The following is a 5,647-nucleotide window of genomic DNA, read 5'->3' as shown; positions in this document are numbered from 1 at the left end:
AACTTCCGGTTTTGATATCTCGCGATCTGGACATGCTAGGGTCATGAAATTTGGATGGGAGGTAGCTCTTGTCCTCGGAAAGAAGTCACGTGAGTTTGGTCCCCCTAGCGGCTTGTTCTGGAACTGCAGGATGGTTTCTTTAAAAATATTCGAGAGAGGATAACTGAACAACCGTTTGATGGATCATCATGATGTTTGGTATGTAGGTAGCTTAAGTGATGCTTGACATAATCAAAATATAATTATGCCAATCAGGATCTAATTTGCATAATTAATGAGGAAATTATATAAATCAGCTGTATTTCATATTAGGGCTATGAAACTCTATAGACATATGTTAGTGAGAACGACAAGATCATTGGCAGATATCGATTATGTAAAGGAAGACCTAATTTGCATAATAAATGGCAAATTGATACAATTTTATGGTGGTAACTGCTGGGAATTTAATACTTGCCATAATTGGAAGTTCAGTGAAGGTGAACATCACTAAACATAATTTATGTCAATCAGGACCTCATTTGCATAATTCATGAGGAAACGCTAGAATAGCCTTATTTCTTAAGATAACCCTGTCATTTGGTGGAGAGTATGATCAATTGATACAATATATGCAAATGGCCTCATATGATTTGAATATATGCGGTGTAAGCCAATTACAGGTGGTCATCACCATGCGTAATATTTATGAAAACAATACACATGTCATGGAGGTATGAGATCATCGAACTCTAGTTGTTAAAGTTTTTCAATATAACAATGCAACTTTGTTTCATTTAAAGTTGAAAATATATTGTTTTGATTATAAACCAGCCTGGTATGTTGACTTCATAGCTCATATCGTAACATTTCCGGCTATCAGGGGGTGCCTGGGCCTGTTATTTTTCGCCCTGTCGCTTTATATTTTTTCTGAAAAAATCCGAGAAGCAACAAATTAAATTGATGTCGCCTTATCCGATTATCAAGGACAATATAATGTCTTTATATTGACAAAAACGGCAAAAACGCACGACAGTGGTATCTGAGAGGGAGAGCCTGAGTGTGATTTGGCATTTCAGCCCAATCCTGTAGAATCGGTAGGTAAAATAACTTATCCCGTAGATATTTGACATTCTGTGCCATTAAGGAGATATACTGAAATAAAAAAAAAACGGAAGTGAAAATTTTGTACACCGTGACTTGGTGGTGAACTAAATCGTAAGACGAAGCAAATTCTGAACATACTGGATACCAGGCTACCTTTTCCACATACTACATCGTTCTGCCGGCCTTTCTAACTGTTGTCGTCCTGTATGCAAACTGATTTGAAGCCGACCCGTAAAAAACAACCGGCGTGCGCTAACGGACCTGGGCGGGCAGGCAGTACTCCAAGCTCCGTAGAGATACCTGGGAGCCCACGGTGGTCTGGCTGTCAGGCTAAGCGTGCTCTAATCATGCATGGCTAAAACCTTATCGGCAAACTTTCTTTGACATCTATTTCGTTTCTATGTGTCTGTATCTAGTATCTGTATAGCCGGTATAACCGCCCTTCGGCGTAACACACCAGCTTCGCAGGCACGCGGCGCGGCGGCAGCTAGCTATATCATACCGAACGACTTGTTACAATCAATCTTTGCACATTTGATTGCAGGAGTTGTTTAAAGCTTTCTAGTGATGATGCCCCAACTGTGCTTGGTGGCAATGAGTTCCAGTCTACGATAGTTCTGGGGAAATATGAGTTTTTGAATACCTCAATTCTTGGTTGATGACTCTGATATTTGAAGGCATGACTATTTCTTGTTCTTTTCTGGGCTGGTATCAGATACTTAGTGGTTGGTACGTCCACCAGTTTATTAGTCATTTTGTACATCATGCACAGTCTGGACATCATTCTACGTCTGTCTTCCAGCGACCCCCACTGTAGGTTTCTAGTAGTAGTAGTAGTAGACTGGTTTATGTATTACAACTTAGGCCACACCGATTTAATTTTATGGATGACATCCGCGCGCGCATTGATTTTCGCCCGATCTCAAAAAAAAAAAAGATCACGTCTTCCGAGGCTCTGAACTGGCTTTAGGCCTGGGTAGTCCATGGTGGTGATAACTCTGGTGGACGGCAGCCAGGCTACCGAAGCCCCAATTGCAAGACTCAAGACCTCAGTACATACGTACAGCAGTGTCGATTCATGTATTCCGCAAAAATCCAGCATGTGTCGGCCTGTCATAAACGTCGCTATGTAATGCGCCAAATTCACAATACCAGCTGTGTATTCCTGTGGTTTAGTAGCATTTTTATTTTTGGCTGGATTTTTCTTTTTTTCGCCCGCACGCACTAGTTTGGGTGTCTTCAGAGGATGTCATCCATAAAATTAAATCGCTGTGGCCTTACAAGCGTGTTTGTAGCTCTAGGGCTGAATTACACAGCTTTTACAAAACGTTGTACAAATTGTGCCACATACTGGTATTGATTAGAATACACGATACATTATGGATTGGTTAAAATACGCGCTTGTAAATTGGTCAATAATATTTTCTTGTATAGAATAAATTCTTGTATACAATGTACTGGTGGGGTCGTGTGGCGCAGTCGGTAGCGCGTTCGGCTCACACCCCAGAGGTCGTGGGTTCACCGATCTTGTGCCCTTGGGAAAGGCACTTTACAAGACTTTCCTCACTTCACTCAGGTGTACTGTAAATGAGTACCTAGCTTCGGCTAGGGATGTCCCTCGGATAAGACGTGAAATGGAGGTCCCGTGTATGAGAGCCACACTCCACGCACGTTAAAGAACCCACCGCACTTATCGAAAAGAGTAGGGGACCTTCCCGGTGTGAGTGGTTCAAACCTTACAGTCTGGTCTTGGGGTTTACATCTTTGAAGAGGTGATTCTCACCTGTTATGTCAATCCTTCCACAAATGTGGTAAATCGTCATAAAATAAAAATAAAAAAATACTAATACTTCTACAATTTATAACATACTTGGTATGTAGCTGTATGTTATATAAAAAGGTTATTAGCATACTATACTACTATTACACCTACGTTTCTCCTTTATGGTTACAGGGATCCCTTGTCTACCCAGCATCCTGACACGATAAATACAATATGGGATCTCTGCTGACTTCCCTGTTCGTGCTGACGTTGCTGTCCGCCGCTGTCGGGACGACCGTTGACTACACCGGCCGCAACTTGACGCACGTCCCGACAGACGCCATCATGTCACTCGCTCACACCGTCCGACTGTCTCACAACAGGATTTCCCGCCTCGGCTCCGGCTTTACCTCAGCCCCGCGCATCCGGTACCTGTTCATCGACGACAACAGGGTGAACAACTTATCCCCGCAAACCTTCCAGCCTCTGCGGAAGCTATTCTTCCTAGATCTGGACAGGAACTGCGTCGTCTCCCTTCACGACTTCACCTTCTCGGCCCTCGCCGCGCTCTCGGATCTCATTCTCTCCAACAACCTCATTTCCGCCGTCTCGGCGCGGGCCTTCCACGGGCTTACAAGTCTGCAGTTCCTGGAACTTTCCGGGAACCGACTGTCGGCAGTCCCCGCGCAGGCCGTCCGCCTGATCCCCAGCGAGCGGCTCTTGTTAGTTCTGCTCATGGTGAACAACATCAGCCAGATTCCCGGAGACATCGCCTCCCTCCACCCGTCCGCTTCCTACTCGCTCCACGGCAACCCCCTGCGCTGTCCGGCTGAGAAGCTGAACTCCAGCCGCGTGGACGTGATTGACGTCGAGAACATGCCCAGCTGGCCCCCGACATGGAGTTACGTCGTCGACACACCGCTGGAAGGCGGCCGCAGATTTGTAGGAAAGTATTTCTTAATCAAAGATCGGCACGAGCACTTCGGCGTCGCTCCCAAAACCTTCTACGTCCCCGAGCACCTTAGCATTCGTCTCCCCGAGGTTAAAGCGAGCAGGTATGTGGATTATCCAACGGCCTGGATCACCCCAACAGGGCGCCGCACGGTCCCTGCCGGCGAAGCGCTCACGATTGAAGACTTCACCGCGGAAGACTCGGGGTTCGTTTTTTTTAATGCTATTAGCAATATTTACTAGCACATAGTATACACAAAACTTAATAAAGAAAAAAGACAGTGTGCAGTAGGGATTGGGAGATTATTAGGCTTATACCGAGCCCGCCTCCTTAACAATAATACATCTATAATGTCAAAATAAACTAACGAAAGCAAAGATATCGTAAACCGTAGAAGTACATGTAGGTGCTTTCACAAAACAGTTTAGATCAAAATGCTGATGAAAAATTAACGGACCGATCAGCCAATATACAATGTACTAGTACTAGAAATCAGTATGACTGAAATATTACACAAATGATAACACCCTAGTTGTAGTAGTTCCCACTATGCTAAATATTCTGAATACTCTATATATAGGTCACGTTTTATCTTTTTTGTTTACGATGTAATATTATTCTATTATTGTTAAGTAATAATGATGTAATTGTTGTACATTTTAACATAAAACCTCACGGTACTAGTCTAGTGCCATAAGCGATGCTATGTATATGTATATGCTGAGAGATACATCTTTATTTGTGTGTACACTAGTAATTCTAAAAAGCCTCTAGGCTGCAACAAAAAGCTTTCAATTTGCTGTCTTATCATGCATGTCTTTGTAAGGAATAAACCAGTCATATGTAACCACCAGGTTGTACAGGACCAGGGTGTATGTGCGGGACGTCCCGGGCATCGCCAGGTCCGTCTGCTTCGACCTGCTGATTTGCCTTCACCGGCCGGCCGAGGACAGGCAGGAACCTGAGGAAACAACAACAACAACAACCCCATCCGATGACTTTTCACCACAAGACCGTAAAAACAGCACAGACGACATCTGTGCGGGTTCTCAGGCGAACCAGTCCTGCAGTTGTTTCAACGGGTCAAGATCACCGTCGTTTCATCACCCGGAGTTCAAGTGTGATGCTGGCAGCACCAACTCAGACTCAGAAGCAAACCCAACCCTCTTACAACTCATCGTCGGCATTGCTTCTGTAGTTGTCGTCATGATGCTCCTTCCCGTCGCTGTATTTCGTTGGAGAAAAGGAGGAAGGAGTAGATATAGAGAGAACGGCGTCACCACCGGGGCTGCGTTATGCGCGGGGGCGCAGGCCATGGCCGTCTGTATCCCTCTTCATCCCCTGCCCGGGCTGACAGAACTTTCAACGGAAGGAGAACCGAGCGCATCTCCACTCGCTCATCTGAGGAGAGGAACGGGATTATGGGCGGCGATGAAAATGGGAGGCATGCAATATAGTTTCCACCGCGCGGCAGGAGCGCCCCCAGCGGACACGATCGGTACTACAGAAGCTCAGGTTCATCACTACGAGAACGCTGACGCTGACGAATACGCCTCAGCAGCACCGCCCCCTCTGCCGGGTGATGGGGGAAACTGCAGCTGACGCTGTAAATACAAGCGTGCCGGATGGATTATCTGAACAACCTGCTTTTCAGATCGGGGAAGGTCTGGAAATGCCTTACGGTGTAGCCGCGGCAAATACACTGTATAGGCAGCGAGGAGGGACGGCACCGAATCCTAGTACTAGTGTTCTCACAAATGAGCACACAAGTAGCGCTGATGTGGCTGACTCGGCAACTTACAGTGCGGCAGGCGACAACCCGGTTGAAGCACAAACCGTCACCACTG

The 5,647-nt window shown here is 45.8% G+C and overlaps 1 pseudogene; it reads left to right on the top strand.

The window, feature by feature from the left end:
- The first annotated feature begins 3,082 nt into the window (after positions 1-3,082).
- Positions 3,083-5,647, top strand: part of LOC109487921 — a 31,294-nt pseudogene continuing 28,729 nt past the window's right edge.

This window comes from Branchiostoma belcheri, unplaced genomic scaffold (genome assembly GCF_001625305.1).
Source record: "Branchiostoma belcheri isolate BF01 breed outbred unplaced genomic scaffold, Haploidv18h27 scaffold90, whole genome shotgun sequence".
Lineage (NCBI taxonomy): Eukaryota > Metazoa > Chordata > Leptocardii > Amphioxiformes > Branchiostomatidae > Branchiostoma > Branchiostoma belcheri.
The sequence above is the reverse complement of the archived record's forward strand: the minus strand, read 5'-3'. Positions and strand labels throughout refer to the sequence as shown.